Source organism: Myotis lucifugus, unplaced genomic scaffold (genome assembly GCF_000147115.1).
Source record: "Myotis lucifugus unplaced genomic scaffold, Myoluc2.0 scaffold_199, whole genome shotgun sequence".
Classification (NCBI taxonomy): Eukaryota; Metazoa; Chordata; class Mammalia; order Chiroptera; family Vespertilionidae; genus Myotis; species Myotis lucifugus.
The window spans coordinates 1,501,993-1,517,371 of record NW_005871247.1 but is presented as its reverse complement, the minus strand read 5'-3'; positions in this window follow the sequence as shown (position 1 = coordinate 1,517,371).

Below are 15,379 nucleotides of genomic sequence, written 5' to 3'. Positions count from 1 at the left end.
CAGTGGTCGGCAAACTGCGGCCCCTTGAGTGTGGCTCTTCCACAAAATACCACGTGCAGGCGTGCACGTACAGTGCAATTGAAACTTCGTGGCCACACTCAAGGGGCCAAAGAGCCGCATGTGGCTCGCGAGCCACAGTTTGCCGACCACTGCACTAGGGTAATCACAGTGAGGAAGGAACTCAGGAAAGAAACCTAGATTTGGCAGTGTCATTTATAAATTCTCAAGCTCACCAACTAATGCATGTGTGAATCTTATCCTAAAAGTACCCAATGGCTGTGAGAACTGGAATAAGGGATACAGTACCATCTAGGTCCCAACCTGCTCCTATGGTGGAGCACACATTTTACAGATCCACATAGCACTGCAGAGGCTTTGAACATGAACCAACATTGAATCCGCAGTCCACGGAAGGCTGGTCTGAACATCAGCCTGAGTGTATCTGGTTGATTGCCTACTGAAATAAACATATTAATATCCTCCACAGCATCTGCATAAACCCAGCGTCTCAGAGAATAATATCCAAAATGATTAAGATGCAATGCAAAGTTACTTGACATATAAAGAGCCAGGAAAATATAGGTTCAAAAAAAAATATAGGTTCAGGTGGCAAAAAGTAATAGCAACTGCTGAGATAACACAGATGTTGGAATTATCTGATAAAGACTTTAAAGCAGCTGTTATAAAAACATAGTCAATGATATTGTAGTAACTATGTCTGGTGTCAGTTGGATATTGGAAATATCAGGGGAAATGTTTTGTAAAATATACAATTGTCTAACCACTATTCTTTACACCTGAGTACTACAAAATAATATTGAATGTAAAGTAAAATTTAAAAAATACTTCAAGAAGGAAGGATACATACTCTTGAAATAAATGAAAAGATAGAAAACATGATCAAAACAATAGAAGCTATACAAAAGAACAAAACAGAAATTTTATAACTGAGAAATAAAACATATAAAAATTTAAAACCCATTGGATGGAACTGATAGCAGAATGGGAATGACAGTGAAAAGTCAATGAAGTTGAAGATAGGTCAATAGAAATTATCTAATCTGAACAACAGAGAGGGAATGGAATTTCAAAATGAACAGAGACTCGGGGAACTATAGGACAATACTAACATGTCTAACATTTGTGTCATCAGGGTCCCAGAAATGGAGGGAAAATAATGCATTACAGAAAAAATTATATGAAGAATAATAGCTTAAACTTCCCAAATTTGGCAAAATATATAATACTATTGATTCTAGAAGTTCAGTAAATCATAAACAGGATAAATCCCCTCAAAATCCATGCTGAGACACATTGTAAGCAAACTGATAAAAACAAAAGACAAAAGGAAAATTCTTGAAAGTAGCCAGAGAAATATAAAATCTAAGCCACCATTTAGGTAAACAATGATTCAAATAACTGTAGATTTCCCATCAGAAACAATAAAAAGCATTAAAAAAGTAAAATAATATTTTAAGTTGCTGAAAGAAAAGAACTCTCAACCTAGGATTCTATATCCGGAGAAAATTTCATTCAGGTATTATAAGAGTAAATAAAAATATCCTTAGATTTAGAGAGAGAGAGAGAGAGAGAGAGAGAGAATGAATGAGAGAGAATCCGTTTTCAGTAGATCTGCCCTTTAAAAAAAAGGTAATTAGCCCAGCCAGTGTGGTTCAGCCGTTGAGTATCCACCCAGGAACCAAGAAATTGCCAGGTGTGATTCCAGATTCAGGGCACATGCCTGGCTCAAACCCTAGTAGGGGTCGTGCAGGAGGCAGCCGATTGATGATGTTCCTCTCATGGATGTTTCTATCTCTGCATCCTCTTTTTTCCTCTCTCTAAAAATAAAAAAAAATCCAAGAGGAAAGGAAATGACACCAGAAGAAAACATAGTATATCATAAAGAAAAAAAGCGGTTTTCAGGTCTAGTTATAAGGAGTGTGAAAGTCACCACTCTATCCTAACAACAACTAGAAAGCCAAATGAACTAAAAAATCAATACTCTTCAGAAGTAAGACCATAGAGCAAATTGCTGCCCCCGAAATTAAAGAGATAGACAGGAAAATACAGAAAACTTCAGCTTACCAGGACAAAAATCTCCATGGAAACCAGTACCAAAATAGGAAAACCTAACCTGTAAATGACAAATTGCTGGAGGCTCAATATGGACAAGTCTGGGAGATGAAAACTCCAAGGAACCCAGTCATAGGGGAGCACCCACCCCATTGGGAGTTTTACCTCCAGCAGCTCTATCTTGTTCCTACAGTGAGTACATGAGAAATGTCATGCTTCCAGCACAGGGAGGGGGAAAACAGTATGAAATGCTGCAAAGAAGTAGAGTGAAACTATTTTATCAGAGCCTTAACCTGCTGGGTGCTATTAAAGACCCACTGCTTGCCCGTCTAGCCTTCCACATGCGGGAAGAGAAATACAAAACCACAGCCCCCTCCAGTCACCCTTTCTCATCCGGGGCACACGGTTGGGGCTTGGTGGGGGAGAGGGGCGCATGGAGACTGAGAAGCGACAGTGAAGTTCACTCTAGGTTCACAGGCTTACCCAACAACTAAATCTAAACATAACACAAGAGAACGCTTCCCCTCCCCCCACACCTTGCCACTAAGTTGCTAATGGCCTATTTCAACCAGAATATCAAGTCCACCTCTCAGGAAAAAATTACAAGGTAAACTAAAAGGCAAAAAATGCAGTTCGAAGAGACTGAACAAGTATCAGAACCATAGCCAATTATGGCAGGAATGTTGGAATTATCACACCAGGAATTTAAAAACACTCTGATTAATATGTTAGAGGGTCTCATGGAAAAAGTAGCCAACATGCAAGTCAGATGGATAATTTATGCAGAAAGATGAAAATTCTAAGAAAGAATTAAAAAGAAATTCTAGAGATCAAAAACACTACAAAAATGAAGAATGCCTTCACAATGGGTTCCCTATAAGATGGGACCTGGCTGAGGAAAGAATCTGTAAGCTTGAGAATATAACAATAAGAACTTACAAAGCTAAAAGGCAAAGCGAAAAAAAAACCCCAAAACAAAGCCTGAAAAGAACATCCAAGAACTGAGGTACAACTTCAAAATGTGTAACGTATGCATAATGGGAAAACCAGAAGGAGAAGAAAAAGAGACAAGAACAGAAGCAATAATGACTTGGAATTTCCCAAATTAATGTCAGACGCCAAAACCACAGATCCAGACTGCTCAGAAAACACCAACCAGGATAAATGCAAAAAAGTAAAAATAAAATAAAAACAAAAACCCTATACCTAGGCATACTATTTTTCAAACTATAGGAAAACAAGATAAAAAATTAACCTGAAGGATGCCAGAGGGAAAAACCTTATATAGAGAGAAGCAAAGACAAGAATTCTATCTGACTTCTCAGAAACCATGCAAGTGAGAAGACAGTAGAGTGAAATATTTAGTTTTGAGGGGAAAAATACCTAGAATTCTGTATAAAGGTTAAGGAGAAATAAAGATTTTCTCAGACAAATAAAGGTTGAGAGGACTTGTTGCCTTGCCTTGCAAGAAATGTTAAAAATTCTTCAGGGAGAAGGAAAACGATATAGGTCAAAAACCTGCATCTACATAAAGACAGAAAGAGCATGAAATAACAAATAAATGAAGGTAAAATAAAGTCATTTATTTTTCTTATTTTTAATTGACCTAACATATAACAGTTTGTTTAAAATGAAAATAGGACCAATGGCTTGTATCTCTCTGTATTCTTGTATGTAACTGAAATGAATGACAGCAATAATACAAGGCACGGGAGGGAGGCATCAGAAATATGTTGTTATTATAAGGTACTTGTTCTACCCTTGAATTAGTGTGGTGCTATTTGAAGGAAATAAAGAGCAACAGAAATAGCAAATATCTGAATAAACATAATAGACTATCCTTTCCTTAAATTCTTTGTAATGTACTTGATTACTAAAACTAAAAGTTATAATATTGTCTGATGCATTTTCAATGAATGTGGATATGGTATATAAGACAACTACAAGATGAAGGAAAAAGAATAATGGGACCCAAAGTATGGTAAGTTTGCTCTATTCCATTTGAAAGGATACCAAGAGAGAGCAAAGAAGAGTAAATGAATTAACGTAATACAAAAATTCAAATAACACAAAATACAGCAGGAAAGTGGATCTAATGAATAAAAAAGGGAACAAACAGAAAACATAATTAAATGGCAGACTAAAATCCAAACATGCCAATATTTTCTTTAAATATAAATGCATTAAACACATTGATTAAAAGGCAAAGATTATCATAATAGTTTAAACATCTGATCCAACTTTATGCTGTCTAAATAAACAAAGAAAATTGCCAGGATTATAAATGATAATATATAAAGATAAAAGAGTCAGTTTAGCAAACAGCATAGCAATCCTATATATATATGCACATATAAGAGAGTTGTAAAATGCACGATGCAAAAGCTCACAGAACTGAAAGGAGAAGCAGACAAATCCACAAATCCAGAAATAGACAAATCCACTCCCTGAGGTAATTGATAGAACCAGCAGATAAAAAAACTAGCCAGGGCATAGAAGAACTGAACATCAGCATCAAAGAACTGTGTCTAATTGACATTTATTAAACACTCCACCCAACAACAGCTGAATATACATTCTCTTCAAGTGCCTGTGGATCATTCTCCCAGACAGACCATATCTGAATTCATAAAGCACACCTGAACAAATTCGACAGCATTAATAAAATGCAAAGTATGTTCTGCCCTCACAATAGAATTAACCTATAAATCAATTACAGTAATATAAAGGAAAGATCTCCAAAATCCTTGGAAATTAAACAATATACCACTAAAAATAACCAACGTGTCAAAAAAGACATTTCAAGGGAAATTAGAAAATATTAAGAATTACACAACATAAAAATACAAAGATCAAAAATTGCATGTTACAGCCCTGGCTGGTATGGCTCAGTTGGTTGGGGTGCCGTCCCATGCACCGAAGGGTGGTGGGCTAAGTCCTTGGTCAGGTTACATACCCAGATTTTAGGGTTCGATCCCAGGTCTGGGTTTGATCCCAAGTCAGGAGTGTATAGGAGGCAGCCAATCAATGTTTCTCTCACATCCATGTTTCTCTCTCGCGCTCCCTTCCTCTTTCTAAAATCAATTTTTTAAAAATTACAGGTTGCAGTTAAAGCAATGTTTATAGGAAAATTTATAGAATTAAATGTGCATGTTAAAAATGAAGAAAAGTCTCAAAACTATTCTCAAATCCCCTCCTTAAGAAACGGGAAAAATAAGAGAAAAGTAGGTACAACCTAAGATGAAGGGAGGAATTGAAAACAGAAGAAACAATTATAAAAACCAACAATCAAACGCATGATTTATGTATTTATTTATTTATTTTTTAGACCACACATCTTCCCCTCTGGTAATCACCATACTATCGGGTGTTGTTTATTATTAACCCCGTCACCTTTTTCACCCAGCCCCCCAACCTCCCTCCCCTCCGACAGCTGCCAGTCTCCATATCTGTGAGTCTGTTTCTATTTCTAGTTTGTTTTGTTCATTAGATTGCACATATAAGTGAAGTCATATAGTACTTATCTTTCTCTGACCGGCTTACTTCACTTAGCAAAATACTCTCCAGGTCCATCCATGCTGTAACAAAAGGCAAGATTTCCTTCATTTTTATGGCCAAGTAGTATTCCATTTGTCAATGTACCACTGCTTTTTTATTCACTCATCTACTGACGGGCACTTGGGCTGCTTCCAATCTTGGCTTCTATAAATAATGCTGCAATGAACATAGGGGTGCATATATTCTTTTGAATGAGTGTTTCAGTTTTCTTTGAATATGTTCCCAGAAGCGGAATTGCTGGGTCATAAAGCAGTCCCATTTTTTATTATATGAGGAGACTCCATACTGTTTTGCACAGTGGCTGCACCAGCCTGCATTCCCACCAACAGGGTATGACGATTCCCTTTTCTCCACATCCTTGCCAACACTTGTTTGTTCATTTATTGATGATACCCATTTTGACAGGTGTGAGGTGATATCTCATTGTAGTTTTAATTTGCATCTCTCTGATGGTTAGTAACTTTGAGCATCTTTTCATATGTCTATTAACTATCTGTACGTCCACTTTGGAGAAGTGTTCGTTCAGGTTCTCTACCCATTTTTAATTGGATTGTTTGATATTTTTGGTGTTGTTTAAGTTCTTTTTATATTTTGAATATTAACATATTTTCAGATGTATCATTGGCAAATATGTTCTCTTATTCAGTGGATTGTCTTTTATTTTGTTGGTGGATTTCTTTTCTGTGCAAAACCTTTTAGTCCCATTTATTTATGTTTCCATTTGTTTTTCTTGCCTGAGGAGATATATCAGAAAAAATATTGGTAAGAGAAATGTCCAATATTTTACTGCCTATGTTTTCTTCTACAATTTTATGGTTCGAGTCTAACATTTAAGTATTTTTAATCTTTATTGTTGAAGGTATTGCAGATGTCCCCTTTCTTCTCTCATTGATCTCCTCCTCACAGTACCCTCCCCCTCCCAAGCCTTCACTGCACTATTGCCTTTGTCCATGAGTTATGCATATATACATACAAGTTCTTTGGTTAATCTCTTCCTGCCCTCCCTTCCCTCTGAGATTGATCACTCTGTTCCATGTTCCTATATCTCTAGATCTATTTTGTTTATCAGTTTATTTTGTTCATTAGATTTCACATATGAGTGGGATCATGTGATACTTGTCTTTCTCTGACTGGCTTATTTCACTTAGCATAATACTCTCCAGGTCCCTCCAGGCTGTCTTGAAGGGTAAGAAATCCTTCTTTTTTACAGCTGCATAGTATTCCATGGTGTAAATGTACCACAGCTTTTTTACCCAGTCATCTACTGATGGGCATTTGGGCTGTTTCCAGATCTTAGCTATTGTGAATTGTGCTGCTATGAATGTAGGGGTACCTAATTTTTTTCTGATTGGTGTTTTGGGATTCTTAGGATATATTCCTAGAAGTGGGATCACTGGGTCAAATGGCAGTTCCATTTTTAATTTTTTGAGGAAACTCCAAACTGTTTTCCATAATGGCTGCACCAGTCAACATTCCCACCAGCAGTAGTCCTGACCAGGGTTTGGCAACTTCTTTTCTAAAGGGCGGGATAGTAAAGATTTTAGACTTTACAAACCATACCATCTCTGTTGCAACTACTCAGCTCCCATTGTAGGACAAAAACAGTCATAGACAACATGTAAACAAATGCTCATGGCTTTGCTCCAATAAAACTTTATTTACAAGAACCAGCAGTGAGCCAAGTTTGTCCCACAGGCTGTCCCAACTCCTACTGTGGGAGGTGCCTGAGCATGTTTCACATTCCTTAAGATATGGTTTTCCATTTTCATCTTTACTCATTAGAAGCCACGCCCCCTTTTTCGGTTCAATGGTCTATTGTACCAATGTATATTGTACCATTTTCAAAACATGGTCATATGTGTTCTTTCATTAGGTCACAGACTTGGGAACACATTGTGGTGACCTCCCCACAGTGCTGCCGGGTGACCATCCTAAACACCTGAAATCAACATTTCTTCATGTCTGACCTTCCTAGATAATATCTATGCGGCAGAATTGCTCCACAGACACCCATTTCATCCCTACAGGAAAACTAAACACTCTAGTTAATAAATCCCCTAATTAAACCTGTTTCTTCACCCTGAACTCTTACTAAGAATATAAGGACAGCCAAGTTGAAAATGAATCAAGCTGCCTTTTTCTTTCTATTGGGGAGCATAGAAGGACTCAAATGAAACTGGTTTCCAGAAGTTTTTCAGGATAGAAAGGAGTCATTCACACAATCACATAGCAGGTATGGAGCACAAATTTTGAGGAAAAGGGAGAAATGAACCTGAAAAAAAGACAGAAGTTACAAGCCAAGGGTCCACGGGGCTAAATCCAACCCAGAGGCATGTTGCTTTGTATTCGTAGTAATTGTATGTAAATTGAGCCACCACTAAAAAGATCAGAACGTTTTACATTTCAAATTCAGATTGCCAAATTATCTTGTAAAACATAGGTATTTTGGCAATGTGGGGACCAAATTATTCCAGGCAATAATGAGATAGAGTTGAATAGTGGGCAATTATTTTTAGATAGAGTATTCCTATTTTTCCAAAATCACCACTACTAACTATAGTATACCTAATTTTAAATCGAAGTGTTGGTTGCTAATTATTATTGTCTTCACACTATTATTTTTTTACAGTAAAGAAATATTTTTCTGTGCCTTTTCCAATCAAAAGCAGTGAACTAAAAGATGGGGAACTCATGTAATTTAAGAAAAAATGGGATTAAGAACTCATTTTGTCGCCTAACTGGCCACAGAAGGCATTTGAGTTTCTCGCCTGTGCAGGAGAAATGGCACTTAGTGCAGGAGACCTCTGAGCAAGGTACATTCTGTCTTGGCTCAATGTATCCCCCTATAAGAAAAGTTTTGTATAAGTTAGCATGCTTTTGTTGTAAGAAAAAATTAATTGGAGGACATCAGCTGCCATGAAATTGATTTGAAAGCTGAAGAACGAGGTTCAAAAAATGATAAAGAACCAGGGCACTGCCAGGAGGGTGGCAGCAGCACCTGCGGAAATAGAGCTGGAACCGCGCACGGGGAATAAGGAGGAACCCCAGTCAGCTCACTTGTGTCTGCATTCCTGTTCGCGACTGCGTTCCAGGATGCTTGGCCGTGCTCAGGGAAGGTGGCTTTTCCTGTTGCATCAGACCAGAAACCAGACCAGGGAGAAGGAGCCCAGGGACCTCTTTTATTTTCCATTGCAGAATAGGCACCTGTAGTCCTACCAAGACTACACATAGTGAGGGAGAGGTAACTCCTCAAAAGGAAAGTGGGCTGCCATTGGGAAAAGATAATGTACACTGCCCAAGTCAAAAAAAGAAACAAAAATAAATGTCACAAAAATCTTAGAAGGAACCTAAATATAAAAGCCACAGGAAAGTTCTGTTTGACGCACAATAAAAAGCCAGGAGTCCTGCCCTATCCCGTTTGGCTCAGTGGATAGAGCAATGGCCTGCAAACTGAAAGGTCCCAGGTTCGATTCTGGTCAAGGGCACATGTCCGGGTTGTGGGCTCAATCCCCAGGGGGGACTTGCAGGAGGCAGCCGATCTATGATTATCTCTCATCATAGATGTTTCTATCTCTCCCTCTTCCTTCCTCTCTGAAATCAATAAAAATATATTTTAAAAAAAGCCAGAAGTCCTATCTCCAGTCTGACCCCTCACTCTGCACTAGCTCCTGAAATCCTTCTGCTGACCCCAGGAGGTCTCCCTGAAGCCCCAAGTGAAAACCACAGGTCAAGATCATCTATAGAATGCCTCGGAGCTGCCGTTTTATGATTTGCATGGCAGAAAAATCAGTTGAGTTTCCAGTGGTTGACTCAGCTCGGTGATTCTAAAGAGAAGATGTCTGCAAGATAAATCTTGACAGCCAGCCGAGCCATGAGAACTGTTCCCCTGGGAAGTGCAATAGCACCAGTAAATCATCCTCACTCACTACTGGAGAGAGGCACAGGCTTCCGGGTCACTACCCTCAGAGGCGGAATCAGAAATAGTACCTCCATTTCAACAGCAGAAGGGCCGATGGTCAACCCTGCTCACTGGGTCTCCAACACCATGGGAATGCCTCTGCAGTTGCATTACCGAGGACATCCCTGTGGCCTGTCTCTCTCATGCACTTAGTGTGTCTTCATCTCGTGCACTTAGTGTGTCTTCATCCTTTGTGTAGCATGGGGATATGAGAGGGAAGGAAACAGGTTCTCATGGCCTCTTCACATGAGCAGTCAGCAGGAAGAAATGAGGACTGTGAGACAAAATACCACATTTACCAAGGATTTGTTTTGAAGAAACAGCCAGTTGAGGTAGCAAGCAGCTGGAAGCACATTATGAAATGATTACAATACTGAAACAGCTATGCTAGTAGCATACACAATAGTGCAGAAAGCCCCCATTGCAGGGATGATGAACTCTTTGGAGATTTTGAAATCATTCTTTTCCATTCTGGAAGTATCCCGACCTCACACCGTGCCATTTGCTAAGCCTCTGGTGTCACTGGTGTCTGTATACATGGAAGGGCACTGGGAGCTCAGCTGACAGGTCAAAGTTTTCTCCTTGCAAAAGGGTCCAGCTTACTGCCTCGTAATTTGTTCTTCGTGCATGACTGCGCTGTACTTTTCCAGGCGACAATCAGTGAGAAGCTTCACCATCACAGAGGGGAGCTGAGCCATCGAAGGAGCTCAGATGTGATGTTATGAGAAGTGCTGTCTCTTACTCTAAGAGCTCACATCTCCCAGAAAACGCACTCCTCTCTCTTCATCTCTTCACGAGTCAGGGACTCCTGACTTCACCGTCACTAAGGAACTTTGCACAACTACCTTCAGAGGACCAGTCACTGTGATTGGTTCTGGGAGTCAGAGGAAAACATCTACCTGCTTCACTTGGTTTCTGGGCTGCTCTGCCGGCCTAGGAATAATGCCTTCAGATGCCTGACCTTTGCCCTCAGGCCCCCCTGCCATGCATAGTGGCACAGGCAAAAAAGACATGTCAAGATTTGAATAGGAACCCCACCTCTTCTGTGTAAGCTGGATGATGTTGACAATGCTGTTACCCCGATGTTCCATTTGTAAGCTCATTGGGTATATGAAGGATGAAAGGACACAATGTATGTTATAAAGGCTCCTCCCAGTGCTTTAAGCATCATACATTCCCAATAAACGGTAACTTTCTTTATTTCCAAACTTACCCTACAGATTACTAAACATTAAAAATTAGCTTAGTGATTCTCAAAGCTGAATGTGAAGTAGAATCATCTACCAAAAACAGTATGTACTCTACCCTGGACCAACTGTGTCAAATTGCTGAAGATGGTAGTGGTATGTGTGTGTGTGTGTGTGTGTGTGTGTGTGTAAGCTTTCCAGGTGACTCTGATACAGCTCATCTCTGGACTATAATTTGGGATCCACTGTGTATAATTGGAAAATATATATTGTTGAGAGTATTACAGATGTTCTTCCCTTCTCCACCCGCCCCCCCCCACCCCCAATTGCTCCTCTCCACCTAGATCCAGTCCCACCCATGACCTTCACCACCCTATTATCTGTGTCAATGAGTTATGTATATATGCACTTAAGTTCTTTGGTTAATCTCTTCCCAGCCTCCCTCCCCCTTCCCTCTGAGATTCTTCAGTCTGTTCCATGTTTCCATGCCTCTGGTTCTATTTTATTCATCAGTTTATTTTGTTCATTAGATTCCTTGTTCATTTATTTTGATGTTTAGATTTAATTGTTGATAGATATGTATTCATTGTTCATATTTTATTGTTCATATTTTTGATCTTTTATTTCTTCTTATTATTAAAGAAGACTCTCTAACATTTCATGTAAAACTGGTTTGGTGGTGATAAACTCCTTTAGCTTTTCTTTGTGGGAAGCTCTTTATCTGACCCTCAATTCTAAATGATAGTTTTTCTGGGTAGAGTAATCTTAGTTGTAGATCCTTGCTTTTCATCACCTTGAATATGTCTTGCCATTCCCTTCTGGCCTGCAAAGTTAATGTTGAGAAAGCAGCTGACAGTCATATGGGCACTTCCTTGTAGGTAATTAACTGCTTTTCTCTTGCAGCTTTTAAGATTCTCTCTTTGTCTTTAACCTGTGACATTTTAATTATTATGTGTCTTGGTGTGAGCCTCTTTGGGCTCTTCTTATTTGGGACTCTCTGTGCTTCCTGGACTTGTATGTCTATTTCTTTCACCAGGTAAGGGAAGTTTTCTGTCATTATGTTTTCAAATAGGTATTTTATTTCTTGCTCCCTCTTTTCTTCTCCAGTGCCCCCATGTTGTAAATGTTGATACACTTGAAGTTGTCCCAGAGGCTTCTTATACTATCATCATTTTTTTTAATTCCTTTTTTCTTTTTGCTATTCTGATTGGGTGTTTTTTGCTTCCTCATATTCCAAATTGCTGATTTGATTCTCTCTGTCCTCCACTCTACTGTTGATTCTCTGTAAATTATTCTTCATTTCAGTTAGGGTATGCTTCACTTATGACTGGCCCTTTTTATGTCATTGATGTCCTCTCTAAGTTCCTTGAAGTAGTCACAAAGTTCCTTGAAAATATCATTAAAATCCTTATAACCATTGCTTTAAACTATGTATCTGGTAGTTTGTTTGCTTCCATTTCATTTAGTTCTTTTTCTGGAGATTTCTTCTGTTTTTTCATTTGTGACATGCTTCTTTGTCTCCACATTTTGGCTATTTCCCTGTGTTTATTTCTATTTATTAGGTAGAGCTGCTATGTCTCCTGGAACTGGTTGAGTGGCCTTGTATAGTAGGTATCCTGTAGGGCCCAGTTGCTCAGCCTCCCCAGTCACTTGAGCTGAGCACTCCAGGTGTGCCCTGTGTGGGCTGTGTACACTGTCCTGTTATAGTTGAGAGGCTAATGGCATCACTGAGAGGGGTTGACCCCAGTCCAATTGGCTGTGAGGACCAACTGTGCCTACAGTAGAAGAGCTGCTGTTCAGGAGTTGCCCCTATGGAGCAGGACTTGCTTCAGTGGGGCTTTGGGGCTCTGACTCTGCCCTTTGAGTATGCCCTAAAGAGATTAATTATACAGCTGGTACATGCTATGGTGGAACTAACATTGAATGGGTTAAAAATCATGAAAATCCTAAAGAGATAAGATGTTCAGAGCATGGAGTTCTGCTCATGTGGAGAATTGAGCAGGCCTAGATCGCCCCTGATTCAGATTCATGGCTGTGTTTGCAAAGGCAAGGATTAAGGCAAACATCAGTTATGTTGAAGAGTCCGGAATGATGTGATTCTCAACTTCCCATTCAGACTCAGTGCCATGCGGACACAGCCTCCTGAAAGCAGGTCTGTCCCGGTGTGCAGCTTTGTAGACCGGCACCGAAACATCTTTTGAACTCCCCCGGGGGCTTCACTTAACTCTGATGAAAATCACTCCCCTTCACAAATTACACTGACTGTGGGCACCTCCAACTATACAGGGGGCCTCAACCCTGGCCGCTAAGAATGCCCCATGATCCGTTCCTATGAAAGTAGCTCCCAGTTCCAACCTGGCTGTTCATCTATCAAAACAGACCAGTAGTTCTTAAAGTCATCCATTAGCAACAAATGAGGCCCTAACATGGCAGGAACGTCTCTCCATCAGCAAAGCAAGACTTTGAAGTGGCGCGCAGGTGCCGTGAGCTCCAGTTCAGAGGAGTCCCTTTGACTCATCTTGGAAAGACGCTGCAGTCATGTCGGCTGCTGTCTGAGCATCTTGACTGGAAGCTGCCATCGCTGCAGCATCGAGATAAAAAAGCTCTCTGCGCTCCCCTTTAGAACTGCCCATCATCCATTCTCTCCGGGAGATGAGCTTGCCAGTTAGGAAACCATCCTCAGCAGAGTGACAGGGGTAATTACAGGGGAAGAGAGCTGCTGATGCAATTATTTTAAATAAAGAAGGAGCAAACATGGGGCAGAAAGAATGCTTCAGAGGTTTGACTGCAGGTAGCATTAAAGGAGGACCATTTCAGTTCCTTGCATGACTTTATTTAGTGTCTGTCTCCTGGTCTAAAGGGGTTTCCGAATAAGCTAAGTTCCCGCAATGGCCACGTCTCCCTGTTACAGACATAGACCCTGGATACATTCAGGAGGAGGCGAGCACCTGCTTTGAGCTTCCCTTTCCTCCAGGGAATCCAGGGATTTGGGAGCACGTTCAAGGCCACCCAGTGCAGCCTTCGACCCAGCACAACACCCTTGCCCCTTGGTCTTGTTTGACTTTCACTGTCCAGCGATGGACGCTCTCTGCGTTCTGAGGCAGCATGGTCCAGTTTTGAGCAGCTCAGTTTGCTGAAAAGTTTTCTATGGAGGTTGAATAATGTTTCCTAGGAACATTCACAGGTTGGTCCCAGCTTTACCACCTGGAACAACAGAGTGATTTTAGCTCCTCCTCCTTCTCCGAGTCACCCTTCAATGGGAAACTGCTGCTGTGTTAACATGTCTCTAGGACAGTGGTTCTCAACCTTCTGGCCCTTTAAATACAGTTCCTCTGCCGAAACCGGTTTGGCTCAGTGGATAGAGCGTCGGCCTGCGGACTGAAGGGTCCCGGGTTCGATTCCGGTCAAGGGCATGTACCTGGGTTGCGGGCACATCCCCAGTGGGAGATGTGCAGGAGGCAGCTGATCGATGTTTCTCTCTCATCGATGTTTCTGACTCTCTATCTCTCTCCCTTCCTCTCTGAAAAAAATCAATAAAATACATTTAAAAAATAAAAAAATAAAAAAAAAAAATAAAAAAAAAATAAATACAGTTCCTCATGTTGTGACCCAACCATAAAATTATTTTCGTTGCTACTTCATAACTGTAATGTTGCTACTGTTATGAATCATAATGTAAATATCTGATATGCAGGATGGTCTTAGGCGACCCCTGTGAAAGGGTTGTTCAACTGCCAAAGGGGTCGCGACCCACAGGTTGAGAACCGCTGCTCTAGGACAAACAGGCAGGTGTCTCCAGTTGTTCTTTACATTGGCTGCTTTCAACCTGTTCTTGACGGTCACCATTCCAGGTGGAAACTGTGGCAAGCACGTGAGGCCAGCCAGTTTCTGAACCGGAGGAGCAGCCTGCAGTCCCTTGTGGCTGGGGCTCTGTGAGCATCGTGCAAGCATCACTCGCTGTCATAAGCCTTGTCGTTATAAAGTGCAGTGACCAGCATGGTTCCTCATCCAGTAAGCATCACAAAGTAAGACAGAGCAAAGAATATCCCATAGAACATTTGGTCTTACTTCATTTGTGCCAGCAGGAATTACCCATTGGGTTAGCAAGTTAGCATTTATTGGAGAATAGTTATGGGAAGATGGAAACAATCTGGCACTAAACCAGACATTATTGGCTCTTCTCAGAAATCCTGCCACTTCTCTAGAATGACCCAAAAGCAACCTAGGATCTCCCAAGGCACAGGGACTTCCAAGCAGGAGGCCAGTCTGCAGCTTTCTCTTTTCATGTTGTGCAGCACAAGTGATGTTCCCACATGGGGCTATGGGCGGGCCGCCGAGGCCCCTCTGTGTCTCACCAGCCATGACGTGCCTCAGGGGTGTTCAGTGCTGGGTCTCCACGCTCAGTGGGTTCAACCCCTTTTAACTGAATTGATTCATCCATGAGGTTAAAAATCAGTCAAACCAGTGTTGACATCGTCTTTGATTTTCTTCCCTCTAAAGACTAATTTGTCCAGTTAGACTGGCATTGATCCTCTTCTGCCTTTGCCAATATTGACACTAGAGGACTAACAGTGCCTCAGGAATAGAGCTGTCCATTTGCCTG